At 42.7% G+C, this 16,558-nt stretch overlaps 1 long non-coding RNA gene across 3 annotated transcripts; it reads left to right on the plus strand.

Moving 5' to 3' along the window:
- The first annotated feature begins 2,679 nt into the window (after positions 1–2,679).
- On the plus strand, positions 2,680–14,764 carry LOC128146860 (uncharacterized). Of its 3 annotated transcripts, XR_008236869.1 has the most exons (5): positions 2,680–2,739; positions 3,829–3,978; positions 6,242–6,962; positions 9,541–12,335; positions 14,330–14,764. It is a non-coding gene; the product is annotated as an uncharacterized LOC128146860 (long non-coding RNA). The 3 variants fall into 3 exon arrangements; XR_008236870.1 differs by lacking the exon at positions 14,330–14,764 and having other exon boundaries at positions 3,880–3,978; XR_008236868.1 differs by lacking the exon at positions 14,330–14,764 and having other exon boundaries at positions 2,686–3,978.
- The last annotated feature ends 1,794 nt before the right edge of the window (positions 14,765–16,558 follow it).

The following is a 16,558-nucleotide window of genomic DNA, read 5'->3' on the forward strand; positions in this document are numbered from 1 at the left end:
TGACGGCAAGGGAACAGCACACACACACAAAAAAATGCCACAGAGGGACATTTATGGCAGCAATAACCAGTTTTCACTTACCCGTCACTGTGACGGGGCTGGCAGGCAGCGGGAGCTGTGCTAGCCATTCATTTGCTGCTCAGCATCCGTGAAACGCTTTTTGCTGGACCGATTCCCTAGCAATACCTCCGATTCTGCAGCCAAGCTGTTCTCTCAAGATAGCTGAAGCATAGCATTTTATATATGCGATGATACCGTATAGCTTTGTTACGTTGGTAAAGCTAGCCCAGGAATGAAAGCAGGCTACAAAGCTATATCCCAGGCAGGAAAAGCAATCCCTGCCGCAGGGTGTGTTCCTCTCAGCATCTCATGCCCTGAATAGTAGGGATGCAACGTCTTGTTTCTGAAAGCTGGGGATCTTTCAAATTAAAACATTTTTGAATTACAAAAAAAAAAAAGCAGCAGCAGCACAAGGAAAATCTGCGTTTTGTCAAACTCTCTTGATCTACAATAACTATCTCATTACAAGGAAGGAGATGAGCTGATCTATAGTGTGAAGGTATCAGTGGAAACGCTCCCGTGCACTCTGAATCCAGTGATCAGATTCAGATAAAGCTTCAGACTTTCAGCTTATCGTAATGCCTGAATTAGTTTGGGAATAAGCCTATTTTTGCATAGCTTATCATTAGAGGATCTGCAAAATTTCTTGCTGGGCTGAAGAACAGTTAGGCCGTTTTACAGCACTGCTGTCGAGGAACGAGGTGTCCGTCACATCCTTCTTCCTGGGAGCTCTTCAACACAACCGCGCAAAATCCAAGTGCGTATGAACGGTATTTATGTAATATTTGAGTTGACACGGTTCTTCCAACTGCAACGCAGCCAGGAGGCTGCAGCTTTGGCCGCCATCACGCACATGATGATGCTTTTTAGAGATTGCTATCCCTAAGATGCACACTAGGCTGCTGCCACTTGAATTGTGCTAGCACCTCCGTACTCCTGTTTACTCGCAGTAGTGACCTTGATGACCGAACGGCATTTTGACCCCGCAGCCCAGATTTTACTTTCCTTTCCTTTTCAGGGGTTTATTTTCTGTGTGTCTCAGCAGGAGAGCCTCACCCACAGCATCTCCAGAGTGAGAGAACGGCAGAAAATTATTGTCTCTATTGCCTGGCTGCAGCACAAGAAAACAAATATTGATCACAGGCATGAAACAAGCCCTTTTGTTTTGGTATTTAAGCTAGAATTAACACATAAACATTTAAACTTTTAGTATTTTTCTTGAATTATCAGAGTAGAAAAACCTCTTGGCAAGCAGGAAGCAGATAAGCTTCTTTTACAGACAATTATTAATGTCTCTCTGTCATATATCTGTATTTGCCTTATTTGATTTATTCAGCTGTCTGGCTTGGAAACCTCATTTTTGCACATCCAAAATAATGACAGCAGTGACAATGATTGATAGGAATTTCGAAAGTTAAGAATCAAAGCCACTACAATTTCATCTGCAGTCCCATTCTGTTAATATTTAAGTGTCCTTAAATCGCACTTAATTTGCGCATTCATGATTTGTTCCTTTGATGGAGCAAGATATCAAACAGCAATAGAGAACTGACTGATTAGGATCATCAGCAATCACTTCTTTTCAGTTCATTAAATTACTTCACAGCTGCCTGATGTTCTCCAAACAGGAGGAGTAATAGAGGAACTTTCATGCTCAAGTCAAGGAAAAAGAAGTCAGTCCTTCTAAAGGAACGTATATAAATGCAAAAAATATGTGTACAAACATAGATGCCCACTGATACCACCCAACAGGCTGAAGAACTGGAGTATGTGTTACCTTTTCATACTGATGAAAATAAAATTGACGAAGTAAATTCTGATGATATCAACATCAGACAGATTTTTGTACAAAGGGTCATGTATTTGATCCTGGGAATGTAATATTATTTTTTAGAAACAAGGTTATACAACAGTTAAAGCACCTTTCATCTGAGGATTTGGAAACCCTTCAGACAAGCACCTCACTTCCAGCTCAGACCTTCTCAAACACCCTCTCTTCCCTCTTTCTCCATTTTCCCTAGAATTATGGAGGACATTAGCAGCCGTCCTGTTCTGGAGCGCTGCATCTCTTGCCTCTCCTCAGCTCCTCTTTTGTCACCTCTGGTCACTCTGGTCTCTTCAGAATCACTAAAACATTTTTTCCCCCTTTTCTTTTTCTTCCATATGCTAAAACAATGGAGCCATCACTTATTCATGCTCCTGTCACCCCAACTCATCTTCAGATTCCTTCTGAAAACTCCTTTTTCTCAGGAATTCCTTCTTTCTTCCAACTGGCAACAGTGCTTGGTCACTTCTCAACTGTTCCTCAGCTGCTGCCCGTGCTGGGCCTGGCATCTGGCTCCCACGCAGGGTATCAAACTTCCCATGCTTTGCTTACAATAATAGGAAACTTAACACCCATTCTGGAGACGGTTAATGTGAAAAGATCTTTTGAGGTTTCCTCAGAGAAAATGCCAGAGAGTGTTTTATTGGCAAACAGCTGTTAGTAACCAGAGTCCTCACCCCATTCCAATTCAACTATTAAAATTACCTTTTTAACTCACATCTCTTGACTTCTGATTACAAAATAGAAACATTTCTTTTTATATGCTTTAGAAATCTTTTTTCCCTCTGTATCGCAGGTGTCAGCCCATCATGAAGTGTGGAGTTTGCTCAACTACATCTGTCGCTGCTGGCCAGGTAAGAGAGAGAGAGACACCGCTGAGGTCTGAGAAAACTCCTTGGGGCGGGAGGTCTCAAGGTGACAAAACTGAGGACCGGCTCGGGGACCTCCAAACTGCTGTTAAACACCTCGAAGCTCTTGGGGAAATCCTTTCACATGCATTGACTTGCATATAACAGCGCCGTACACGTCTTCGTATTACGTTACTTGACAAAAATGGGGCTTGAACTCTGTTAAACGTGGCATCCACCCAAATTTAAGGTGCTGAATAATTCGCCCATCAATTTACGTCTGTCTGGGGGTGAGGTCTTTTCAGTCAACGACTTCCTTTGCTGTGGACTCGGAATTTTATGAGAACGAGCAACGGGATGAAATTAGCTCGACGTTAAAAAAAACAACCAACCCTTACGGGTTAACCCTCTGTTGACCGCCCGGGGTTGGGTTCGCAGCCCCGGCTTGGCCGGGCTCTGCCCGTACCCGCCACCAGATGGTACCCGGGCTGTACAAATCATCTCCCTCAGCTCCCCCCGCCGCATTCAACCACGAAATCGACCTCAAAAAGCGGCTGGAAGTGATGTTCGTTGCTCAGCTCGCCTGCCAGAGCCCACTAGGGATCCTGCCCCCAGCCTTAGTGCCTTGCGTGCTCCATCCCTCGGGTCGGACTGGCTCGCAGGTCCCCCCCTTCTTTAGGTGTGATGGTATTTTACTGTCCTCAAAAGTAGTGCTTCTGGCCGTTTCCACTGCGTCCTGCAAAAGCCATCATCTGCTGGGCACGCATCTCACCCTCGCGATGACCGTAGCCATCGCGAGCATGAAACGAGCCAGGCCCAGCCAAGCCTGGATGTGCTCGGCGCTGTACAAATGTCAAGGACCCGGGCTGAATTCGGGAGCTAATTCCCCACTCGAGTTGCATTTCTACACAAAAATCCTAAAATACATTTGTAGGTGCCCGTGGTTTTTTTAGGAGGATGATAATAATAAGCTATGTCACAAATCGACCAATTTGGGCGACCTTGCAAGCACTCTTGCAAAAATTAAATCAGAAGACGACCTCTTTCCCAAACCAGGTGCCTGCAGGTTTGTTTTTGTTACATGTCCCTTGCCAGATCTCCCTGTGTCCAAATACTAGATCTGCTAGACATTCATTCCCACTCCAGCTCCCTGCCCCTGGGACAGAAAGGATGGCATTTCTCCCGGGATGCAGCCGGGGAGCGCTGGAGCAGTGCTGCGAACGTACACCAGCCCTTCCCCGTGGGGTGAGTACTGCCTTGTGAGCTTTGTGCCGCTCCTTTTCAGAATTTCTGCTTTCTGCAGAGACACCAGGCTGGTGTCTGGACCAATTATGCTCTAGTTTTTTGCTTACACAGAATGACTGACTTTGTCTTTATGCCAGTGCAATAAAGTAGAATCAGGCAAATACACTGTTGAACGGCCAAAAAAACCCATCGGTATGTAAGACAGGTGAGATGATTGTGCTCAAAGTAAGAACTCTTACACTGCACTGATTGTAATATCTTACCTAAAAAAAAATTAAAAACCTCTTTCTGTTTAGCTATTTTATCCAGATCTATTTCAAACTCCTGTAACTCTTTTACGTGATATTGGCATCGTTAAGAATTTACTTGTTACGAAGGCTCTGAAGTTCATGGTCACGTCTTCCAGCTACAAGGGCAACCATAAAAAAAATAGTTCCAGCTCTACCCAGTAAACATGACCACAGTGACCCAGAGCAGACGGAAGGCTGATGGGACGAGGCTCTGAACTGAACATCAGTCTTTTACACCCAGATACATAAATAGCTTATTTTTAAAAGATAGCTAAATCTTTCCCCACAGATTTATAAACATTCTTCCATGTCTGGAAACGTTGTGTTGTAACATAGCATACCATGGCCACCAGTGGAGTGGAGCATTTTAAAACAAACAAACAGCAAAGAAATGACGATGGGCATGAAAACATGAAAGCAAATTTTCTGGAAGATTTGTTGTTGCTGCCCTTTTAAAATGAAACAGTCTGTAGTTTTGAGAGAAGGTTCAAAATATTGACAGTCTAAGTTCTTCCACCTTCAGCTGCAGTGCAATTTTTTTAATATTAAGTGTAGTTTCTCTCTAACAAAATCCCATCTGGTTAATTCTGTTCTAATAAGAAACTCAAATTTAATGAAAGTTAGCAATGATTAGAGAGTGCCATAACCTACTCATCACAAACACTGACTTAGGATAAATGTGCTGAAGGGCTTTTTCCCTCCAGGTTCCTGGTTTTAATATCTAAAGAGGATCTGAAAGTCAGTAAAATGAGAATAGTCTTGATAGATAAACACAGCCAACGCTCTGGAAAACGGGAGCCACCCCCTAATCCATGTAATATTCTCATTAATGTTAATTAACTTGAAATGAAAGAGTAGGCTGTAAAACTTTATCTAAAAATGTAATACAGCATCCTCACTGATCTCTCGGAGATACCCGAGTGAAGACTGATGCTAAAGCAAAGTTAGCTCCTTTACTCATTCACATTTGTCATTTACCAGCCGCTGCCTTTCTTCGCTGTAATTAGGGGTGTGGGTCTCCTGCAGTCCTGCGCTCACCGGAGGCATCAAGCGTGGGTTACTGTGATCGCAGGCAAATACAGTACAGGTGTTTAATTCGGAAGGCCCCAACATCTGTGTTGTTATCTGTAACTTGCTGTGCACCACCTGATCCTTCCTTTACAGATGGTACCATTTCTTTCCGACTTTTAAGGTGTTAGTTACCAGTTATAGTAATTGTCTTTTCCCTCCCGAACCAAATTTTCTGATTTTAGTGTCAAGTGTTAAGCAAAACCAGAAATACATGGCTGTTCCTGTTAGGCTCCTCCACTACAAAGCGTGCTTTTCTGACTTCTGATGTAACTCATCCTGACGTCGCTTTTTCCACTGGAAAATCAGTAATTTTTCCTTTACACCAGCTGTCATCACAAACACCCATGGCCACTGGATTCCTCCACACACGCACTCACCTTTCAGGCGGTCTCCTTGACACGTATGTTTTCTCTGGCAAGGCTTGGTTTCTTTATGGTCAGCCAGGGATATTTTCTGTCTTCTGGCTTCAAACTGCTCGCCCAGAAAATCTGCTCGCCCAGAAAATCTGCTCGCTCAGGCTCAGATGAGTTCCACCGTCTCTGCCTCTCGAGTTAGAGCTGGATATGGACTACAGGGCTCCTAGCATTCCATCTTCCGCAGCCTGAGCTTGTTTCAGAACCTCTTTTCTGCAGTTCCCTGTATCCCCGTGATGCCAAAATGCATCACCTGTAGCCTGCACTCTTCCTCCAGGCTGTTGGTGCTCCCTGGCTGATCTGAAATCCTCACGCCCTAACACGTAAATCATCTGCCACTTTTTTTCTCCCTATTAATCAGGTGGCCACTCTATAAAATAGAAATTATTTCTTATGTTGAAGGAAAACACAATAAGTGAGGAAGGCCAGTGTGTCTCTAGTAGTTACGAAGGCACGGTAGAAATCCATTGTATTTATCATTTTGATAAGGACATTTGATGGAATAAGCTTCTGGACTCAAGACTCAAGTATTTTACGCCTCTATAAGCTCTAATGCAGGAGAGTGGTCGATGAGTTGCCAGTGCTGCCATGGGCACCAAGGGGGTGGTACGAGTGACACTGCTGCTGTGCTTTCTGAAATGAAAGGTTTGTTATCCTTGCTTTTTCAGTGTCTTCTAGCAGGCATTTTCACCCCTGAAGCAAAGTAAAAACAAGACAACCCAAAACCAGGAGAGCGCTTGGCTCTCACCCGGGGTCTGCGAGATGTTACTCGGGGCTGGAGAGCTTTGTGTCCAACAGCGAGTGAATTTTAGGTGGTTTAGCCCTTACCCTGGAACCCTCACCAGCAGGCATGCGGTGAGAGATCAGTCCTTTGATCTGTATTACATCTTCCAGAGCAAAAGTCACTCTGGATATACAGTCTTATGATTTCCCAAATATCTGTAGAAGTGCAATCTATGAGTGCCCTCCTAGCGCTTCCAAATGTAGCATGGTTGGAAACGGTGGCTTAGGGCTGATCTCTCCCTGGCATGGTAATAGGGAATAAATAATTAACACCAATCTGTTATTAACAAATCTTTTCTTCCTGCAGGTTATTTACACACCATGAATTTTACCTATGGAAAACAACTCTCTGGTGGATCTTCCTAGGGATAAATGCAACTGTCCAGATAATTCCAGCTCGTGAAACAGTTCTACTGTATTTTAGCAGGTAAGGAAGTGAATTTGAGTGGAAAGAAATTAATTCCATTCCAATTCAAGCTTTTTTTGAAATACAAATTTTAATTTTGTAATGCATTTTCCTCCATCATCAAGAATTAATGCTTAAATAAGCATTCCAAAGTGCGCATTTTTATGTCATCTTTTAAGTGTTCAGGGAGAACCAAAGCAATCCATTTTATTTCTTATAGCAATCATAGTATATAAATATATAGTCCATTTGCTGTAGCATCCCTGTGAAGGAAAGGTGCTGAACAGGAAATTACCCTCAGGCCCCAAATTATATCTTGCTGGAACCTGAATCGCATTTTTCTGAAAGCTCCTAAAATGCGTGGGAGACAGTAATGATCTGTACTGAGATAATACAAATAATTTTCTTAGTCTTCACAGACTGAAATTAATTGGTCCTGAGCACGGCTTTAAATATGTGACATTAAAGCAGCACGTAGTTACCCTACAGGAATAAGCTACCCTACATTTTAAAGTTGCATCATTGCCTCATTTTGTATTCCTGGCCACGTGATACTGACTCTGGAACAGGAGGCAAGATGTTTTAATTACTCATAAATAATTATGTAAATATACATAGCAATGCTTGTTGAAATTAATCATCCATTAGCACTCTGGAAAAAAAAAAGAAATGGAAATCAGATGAGATATAACTGCTGAAAGCTGAGTTGAAATTCTGTTTTGTTTCACAATCAGCGTTCATGAAATATGCGTGATGAATATCGATTTATCCCGCTGAATGAATCTGCCTGAGGGAGGAGACACTTCCCAGAGAAGGCAAGTAATATTTGTAATAATTAAAGGCCCATCGAGAGATCCCAAAGCAACTTATGGAGGAGGATAAACTGCTTTTATTCACATTTGTGAATAAGGAAAGAGTAATGCAAAAAAGACACTTAAGTAAAGTTACTAAAAAGGTATTGGACATGAAAAACCCAAAAGAACAGAGGGTTTCTGATGGCTCTGCGCCGTACATCCCACCACAGATCACTGCCGCATAACTTGCAGCGTCAGCTCGTGGGATTTCACGCCGGGGCAACCTATGGGCGTGCATTGGAAAGAAAACGTCTATTCCCAGTGTCTTGTAAGACGGTGTGAAATTAATCCATAATTCTGATTTTGGCTTCTTTAACCAGCTGATGGGCTCAGGCTGACCCTCGAGCCGTCCCACGGAGCCACACACCTTTCCTCTCTGGGGTGCTGCCCCCTCCGATACCCTCCGATGCCGCTGCCTGGGGAGCTCCTCGGGAAAAGCTCCGGCATTTCAGGGCAGAGGAGCCGGAGGACACGGTGAAGACCACAGGAACAACGCAAAGACGGCTGAGGGCCTCTTCTGACCTTTTGCTCTTTACTTGATTGCCTGTTTCTTTAAAGTGAATTTACTTAGGGTTTTTTTTTTTATTTAGTTTTTTCTCCTGCTATCCCCATGAGGCATTCTTTCCTATGAGTCATGCACACCATAAAGAAATTACTGTTTGGCTCAAAGTTCTGCTCCCATGCCTGGAATCAACATTTTTTTCAGTGAGAGATAGGAAATGAGCTGAATTTGTGGGTGATTCATTATTTACTATTTTGACCTGAGATGTGTTTTTACCACTAGCTTTAAAAGAAAAGAAAATCATACAATAAAATCCCTAAAACACAAGGCCAAAGCTACATGTGACTCAAGACACTAAACATGCTCTTTAATGGTTTCTTTACATCATATACAGTAATAACCCCTTATAATATTTGACATTGATTTTACATTTTATGAGGAATATTAATGTGATTAATTTTATTCCAGAATGGTATCTTAGTTATTTAAAATACCGTTCAAAAGTATATTTTCTCATATGGCTCAGAAACATGGTATTGCTTACACATTTATATTCTTTTCTGTGTGTATGATACAACATAATAAGGCACTTTTTAAACACCTGTATAGCCTGGATGTAAAAAATCATACAGATATATATAAACAGATCGGTCCTGGGCACTAAAGCTCATCTAAGCTCAGAACCCCAAATTTGGAATAAAACAGAATTCCAGATGTTAAAAGAGCAAATCAGACCAAAACCTGGAGACCGAAATGCGATGTAATAGCCAGAGGCAGAGCGCCAGAAGCCAATTCCATCGGGGACGGTTAGAAGGGCCCCAGCAAAAAGGTTAAGAATTGGAGGAACACACAGAGGCCTTCTCATTAGCAGGATTTTAAAGGGTATTTTAGTATTAACTCCAGGTGGATTATAACCGTTTCCAGTTGCCAGACAATTCCAGCATTGCTATTTGCCTGAGCTCCAGCCCAACGGGCAGACCCCGAAGGCAGCCCAGCCCAGTCCAAGCCACCAAAATTTTCCTGGAAGCCAAGAAGGTGGAACCTAACCACTGCTGCCTGTAGTAGGGATATTTGCAATGTACCTGGAAAGGTCACTCCTGGGATCAAAGGCAATCACAGACCGCCCAGAGACAGGATTTCTTGAATCATACGACTGCTGAGGGTTTGCTAAACACCAAGGTTTGCCCATTTTAATTCAACGCTGCCAGTTGGGGTATTGAAACGTATCTTCTCTTCCCTACAGGCTTGCATCTCAGTATGTCAAACCATTTGTGGCTTGGAAGGGTTGACCCTCCTTCATCTTCATCACAGAGAGCACTGATGTCCTTCTCTGGACACGTGGAGGTTGTGTATGGGTCACAGCTCTGCTCGGCTTAGGACCCCACCATGGGTCTGTAAATCAACCGCGACTACATGAATGCCGTGAATCAGCTCTTCACTTCAAGGAGTGAAAATAAAATCCGGACCAAGCTCTGAAAGCCTTGCTTGAACCCTTTGCAAGTCACTTTCTAAAATTAGATTTAGACATTTAGGTCATTATAAAGCAGATGCTGCCACCAAATTTGTTTGGATGTAAAACTCACTGCGGCACTTTTGCCAGTAGAAACAAATTAGAAAATGCTGGCTAGCTCATCAAATCCTACTGATTTATTCATTTCGAACTAAAGCAGTTGCAGAAAGTTCTTAAGTACTGCGTCTCTATCCTTGGCAGATACTCATGAAAAAGGCAATGATTTTAATTTTTACTGCAGGAAATGGAACACATCTGGGATCAAGAAGTCTCTTTTATGGTGGCCATCACTTCAGGTGGGAGGGGAGGAGGAGGAAGAGGGGAGGAGGAAATTAATTTCCCAGAAAAGGCCACAATATATTTAAAAAAATATATAAACTAAAATATTGTTCAGAATGGTTTCTCTTGGTTGAAGTGAACATTATCCGTTTTGTTCTCCCAGGATAGCTTCTGGATTTGAAGATGGGTTTTTACAGTGCAGCTAGCATTTCTGATTTAACTAATATTCTTGCAACCATGTAGAGATACGATTGTGTGGAAATGAGATTGCCTTTCTATGCTCCACGCAAGCAGACAGAGGAAAGTGGAAGCTATCAGTGACCTCTTCTCCCACAAAAGCCACCCAATATATGCACAGTGTTGCCAAGCTGCAATGTTTTCACAAGTCCCATGATTTTTAGTTGGGAGGAAGAATGGGTTTAGAAGCCCCACACCCTGGAAGCAGCTAAATTAGCATGTACCACCCTAAAATATCTCGCATCGCAGTAAGCCAGAGTTAAACAAGCAGAGCCCCTAAACTATAATTTACAAACAACAACAACATTTTAAGCCATCCCACCATTTTGGGAGTCCGAATGTCAGTGTGTACAACCAGCACACAAACAGCATCTAACATTTTCCTATTTCTGCTTGGCTGCGACTGCTTTAAACAATTACTTCAGAAGGATTTGACGTCCAACTGGGCATATGCTGTGCTGCTTGTGGTGAGGAGACCAGAGCCCTGTTGACCATCAGTGGACACGTCAGGGATGATCTCTTAATTACCGGACCCGTTGAGGCTGTTCTAGCTGCAAGAGCTGTCCTGGGGTTTCCCTCCCACTCTTCATCGGGAGTCGAGGTGAGGGGATCTCTGCTCCCCGTTCTAAGGGACTGTCCTCAGCTCAATCCACTCAAGGTGTTAGGGCTCTTTCGCTAATTCAAAGCAGGCCCATTTTTAGTCTTTTTCATCTCGAATGAGTCATTTGGAGAAGATGTAGCAGATCTTACAAACCATGACACTACTCAAACCCAACACAGGACTGCAGAGACTGAGGCTCTCGCAAGCTCCTGCGGGGGAAACGAGATCTCAATGGCATTTCTGTCTCAGGTCTGAAGGAGCCCGGCCCCGTTCCTCTTCCTTCTCAGAATACAAACAATGTGTAGAACAGAATATATATTGCTACTGCGAGCTGGGGTTTTGTTCATTGTTAATGCCATGAAAAATACAGACTTTTCACACAGTTTTCTTTGTAAAGCCAACAGTTGGCTACAAGCAAATGCTCTGTAAGGACAGGATGCACATTACAGGGAAGAATGCTACTGGACTGGCCAAGTCAGGTCCGCAAAACCAGTGAAATGACATGATTAAAACTTCCTGTGCAATCTCAATTCAGGGCCCTTTTGCATAAGCCTTTTAATAAATAATTAAAGAACCATTTTTGTCACCACATCCCTGTTTCAGAGTGGAAAAGCATTCCAAAAATGAGGTGTCTGCATGTTCTGTCTTCTTGTTGCCTGCTGCATCTTGCAATATGCTGTTTAAACACTTTCTTGAAATCATGATACTTAATGTCACCATCAGGTTTATGATGGTTCTCATCTCGGTCTTGCCCAGTGAACACTGCGGATGTTTATTAATAATGTACTTTCATACCAATTTGAGGCGTGAAGATTCAACTCCTCTGAATTCCCCCCCCCGGGGGAACAAGGGCAGAGGGAAATGAACATCCGAAGTGTCCACCTTCTCTGCTCAGCTGCTGCCTCCAGCTTGGGGTTCTTTCAGAGAATTTAGATGTATGTAGTATTTCATTTATTTGACACGCAACTTTAGCTGACCCCAGTTACAATGAGTTATTGACAGCTCTGGAGCTCTGAATCAGAGTTCTCCAGAAATTAAACCATGAATAACTGGTGACTGTGTGGGGAATTGATTAAGGGACCAGGTGTTAGAGGCAACCCAGCCTCTTTTCCTAAACAAGCCTGATTCGTGCCTGGAACAGGTCCATCCTCTGCAGGGAAACAGGCAGCTGTCACGTAGGAAAAAGAAAAAGTAGTATCACAGAACTGCCGTTCATTGGGCTGATTTACGTGAGGCTGATCTAAAGCTGAACAAGTTCCCTTTGGGGTATTCTTAACTCATTTTCATATTTTAATGTGCCTTTGTGTATGACTTCCCTTATGTCTAGTTGTGATAACCACACGAGGAGAGGTGATGCTACCCGGAGGGACTGGGTCGTCTTTCACACGTGTACCGTTACCCACTGTCAGAGGTACGAGAGCGCACGTTCTGGGTCGAAAAGAGTAAATATGGGAAAGGCTCATCAAGAGCACAGCTGTTACATAGAATTTCATGGTGAGGAGACAGAACAGATTTGTGTTTGGACACGAGACCCGGAGTGAAATTCAGCAGTATGGCTTGGAGGGGCTGGTTCAGAACAAAAGAGAAAGAGGATCTGGGGCTTTTCCAGTGACACCCTTGCTGTTGCAATATTTTAAAAGGTCATAGTGAAAAATCCATTTGCTAGATACTCGTCTGGGTTTCCACCACGACTCACTGGATGAGCGAGCCCACATAACGTAATTAATTTGCACCCTGGAATTCACGTCTGCTCAGGAGACTGAATTTCAGAGCATTTCAGCGCATTTCTTACTTGTTTTTCTTAGGCCGAGCTCTTCCAGTGTGGCTGCATCTTTCAGGTGTGGCACATTGTTTGTGTGAGACCTGAGGTGGGATTCAATAAAAGCCAGTCAAGCCACAGACAACATGCACCTCAAAGAGGAAAGGTGCTATGAAGCATTAATGCTTATTTACCCTGGAAAGAAGCAGTTCAAACAACATGTTTTCTTCCAGAGTTAAGATGAACTTGCTGTTTAACTCCTTTATTACCAAAAGCTGCTGAATTCCCAGGCAATAGCATGGCTGAGACAAATCACCATTTCCTCTGCAGAAAATGGAAGTGGCATACAATTGTTCTTTTTTCTTTCTTTCTTTCTTTTTTTTTTGGTGGGAAAAACAACTTCTGAGTTCCTTTACCACTTTCTGAGCTGAGCTACAATGGGGCCCAGCCAACCGTGACCTTTCACAATGTGGGGGAGGAGATATGATGGAGTTACAGCTCGTTTCTCATTTCTGATGATCCCTTTGCAAAATAGTACCTGTGTTTCCAGGACCCACGAATGCACAGCTACTTGGAGCAGCAAATGATTAATCTTTCGCTTTTATGTCCTTCAGAAGCTGTGGCAGTGGCAGTGTTCAGCCAACCCATAAGTATATAATTCTTTTTTTTCTTTGCAATCAGAGCATTTACATGGCTTTTAAGTGCATCAGCAAAAGGCAGCATATGGAAAATTCTGATTGAAAACATATGGGAAGTTGCATCAGAGGCAGAGACTTTTTTCTCTTGCCTTCTGCGGATGTTGATTTGCTCCACTCACAACTATTTGGGGAAATAGCACGGAAAATACATTTCCTTTTCTGCCTAGTGCTATCTAAGCCCCGTGGATTGACAATTTCAGCGTTACTGTGATCTCTACCACGTTCTGCCAGCTGAGAGCCTTCTGTAGCTTGAATTGCGTGTTGCCTATTAATAATTACTCAACAAAAGTTTAGTTATGTATTATTCATAGCTTTTTTTTGAAGTCGTTGACACCACCTGCACTTAACTCTGAAAACCAGTCCTGAATCAGCTTTCACAGATCTCTGCCAGATTTGGGTGTCACCAGATGAAAAACATAATTATTACAGTAAACCAATTTTTTTACTTTTTTCGTTCCTAGAGCTAATTGTTTTAATTATTTACCACTTTGTATCCTACTAGTAACCAGCTGCTTCTTCTTGCCCTGCCTGTAAATGTGTTTATTTGTTAATGCCAGAGATAGAAAGAGAAGCTGCTGCTGTAAGAGTGGAAAAAATCTTAAATCATCTTCAGTCCTGGCCTGCATCTGGCACAGTCTCATTCATCTAACACAGCCTATATGGGTCTGTAAATCAGACAGGGCCCTACATTCTCGCACCAACAAAGAAATCAAAGTAAATCAACTATGGACTTAGGAAAGAGCGTTAATGATTACAGAAGGCTAAATTGCTGGCATTACATGTAGTACAGCTTTCTTTTCATTTACATCCCAGGCTGCTACAATTCATTAGTGTAAATAGCAAAATCTTAAATATACCTTTCAGTTCATGAAGCAAATAAAGGTCCAATTTAACAGGGGTGGTTTATGCAATTTAATTTTAGTTTGCTTTTTTTTTTTCTGCCCACAGACAAGAAAAAAAACAAGAAAAAAAGACTGATCTGGCAAGAGCGGGATGCCCAGTATCCCGGTGCGTGTGCCCGTGCCAGGTGCTGCTCCTTTTAGCACAACAGAAAGAGACGGCTGCAGCCGGTGCCACTGGATTTATAAGCACAGAAAGCTTTTAATTTCATTTCAAGCATTCAAATTCTGGTTTTGTAACAAGCCGCAGCAACCCCCGGGTGCGGCAGGGCTGAGCCCGGGCAGGGGGCTGTGGCGGGGGGGCCCAGTGGGTCTTGCGGGGGGACGCGATGCAGGAACCTGAAATCACCTTTTCTAGCCAGTCCGTCCAGGCATTTGTCATTCCCTCTCAATCACTTTATTTGCATGGGATCAAAGGCAGTGTTTGTTCTAACATTAACTTCAAGCAGTACTTTAATAAAGGCGTTATTTTCTACTTGGACAAGTGGTTGTGATTTTTTTTTCATAATTGACTTGCTTAAAAATCGTTTCTTTTCTTCCCTTCCTCTTCTTCCTCCAGTTATCACTGGACTGAGGTGAGCAGCAGACACTACTCAGTCATCGTTTCAGTGATAGTTTGGTAACCTGGTATCTTCTTACCCTGGAAAGACTCGCATCATGAAGACGATGCGATTCTCAGTTAGGTATGAGAAGCAGCACTTTGTTGTGGTCTCCAGCTTCCCCAAATCCTTACATTGAGAAGAACTACTCGCTCTCAATTTTAGAGAGTTTCTAAAGGTACTTGTCACTCTTTTATGCTCCTTCCAGAATGTATACACCTTGAGCTGACAGCAGTAGAAATAATTTCTGGCCTTAAAATTAAAGGTTTTAGAAAGACAGAGACAGATGGAATGAATAAAGTTTTAAAAACTTTCCAAACCATTTGTCAGATCATTTTTTTTTTCTGTAGCAGGAGGCTGGCAGCAGTGACCTGTGCTGGGAAATGCTTAGTGCACCAGCGTGGCCTTGGTATTTGTAAGCTAATTTTTTGTTTTGAGTATAACTCTTGACTCATGGAAAAATAATCTAAGTGTTTTGGGCTGGTCCCTGACTTGATCTTCCTTGAATTAATGACTGTCTGTTTCAAAATAAGCATGGAGAAGCTTTTATGATAATGTTTTTATCCTCTTGCTCTCTCTCGCCTGGTCTTTGAGAGGCAGAGGTCACTGGAAGTCAGTTCCCAGCAGCTGTTCACTATGTGGGTGGTTGGGCTTTTCCAGTGAGCAAAATTCAGCGATCAGCTCTGCCACACTCCTCTGCCACTCCAGCACCGCCGTCTCCAAACATAAAGTGATATTTCTTGTTAAAAATTAATGCTAAGATGTGAAATTAAATCAGCCAGTTTTAACCAGGGTGCTAGAGTGGTTGCTCTAGGCAAATGGCAAACATCCCTCTGAAAGTCAGTACGTTGGGAGGCACATACACCAAACAAAATCTCAACAGCTAAATTTAGTCCAGATAGGAAATTAGCTTGAGGTTAAGTAAAGTTTTCTGCTACTTTGTTTTGTTTTTAGATTACCCAAGAGATGTTCCTTCCTGGAAAGGGAAATAGGACAGAGATACATAGCTGTTTTTCAATCCCTTCGTTTACATGGACTCATTTCAAGTACGTTTTATCGTGTGTTTGTGATTTAAACCTTACCAGCTCCTATTTTCAGATGGAAAGATTTGAAGTGCCGGTACCAGGTCTGTGTGCAGCCCAGCTCCTATCGGTACCTCCCTCCTGGGCAGGGGGCACCTTCCTTCCAAACTCTTACCTACGCTGAGCACAGGTGGATAATATAAAAGTTTATTTTAAAAAATTCCTTTGCACCTAGTGGTTAGAATTGGTATTTATTGCAAAATTACATTCCAGAACAGATGAAAAATTATGAGCTCTGCTATGTAATGTCTAAGCCAGAGGAGACAGAGCTCCTCAATCCAGCAACTCCAGCCAAAGCGCAGTAAAACCTAACTCACAGACTTTCTGGATTCATATTTTATCACCTACCCTAACATTTTTGCTTGGACATCATTTTGCTTAGAGAGACGCTTCTAAACCTAAATCCTGGAGCTAAGCAGCCATGACTCGCTGTGTGTCTGTTTGCATACATCAAACCAGATCTATAATTTCTGATCTTTTTCATTAAAGACACCAGTTTTCTTTGTATACATGTAATTTTTTCCTACTTGTTTTATTTTGCAATAATCAGGGTAGAAGCAACTGTAGGAAAGCATACAGTTACACGTTTATTTACTG

The sequence above is a fragment of the Harpia harpyja genome, chromosome 10, assembly GCF_026419915.1.
Source record: "Harpia harpyja isolate bHarHar1 chromosome 10, bHarHar1 primary haplotype, whole genome shotgun sequence".
Taxonomy (NCBI): Eukaryota; Metazoa; Chordata; class Aves; order Accipitriformes; family Accipitridae; genus Harpia; species Harpia harpyja.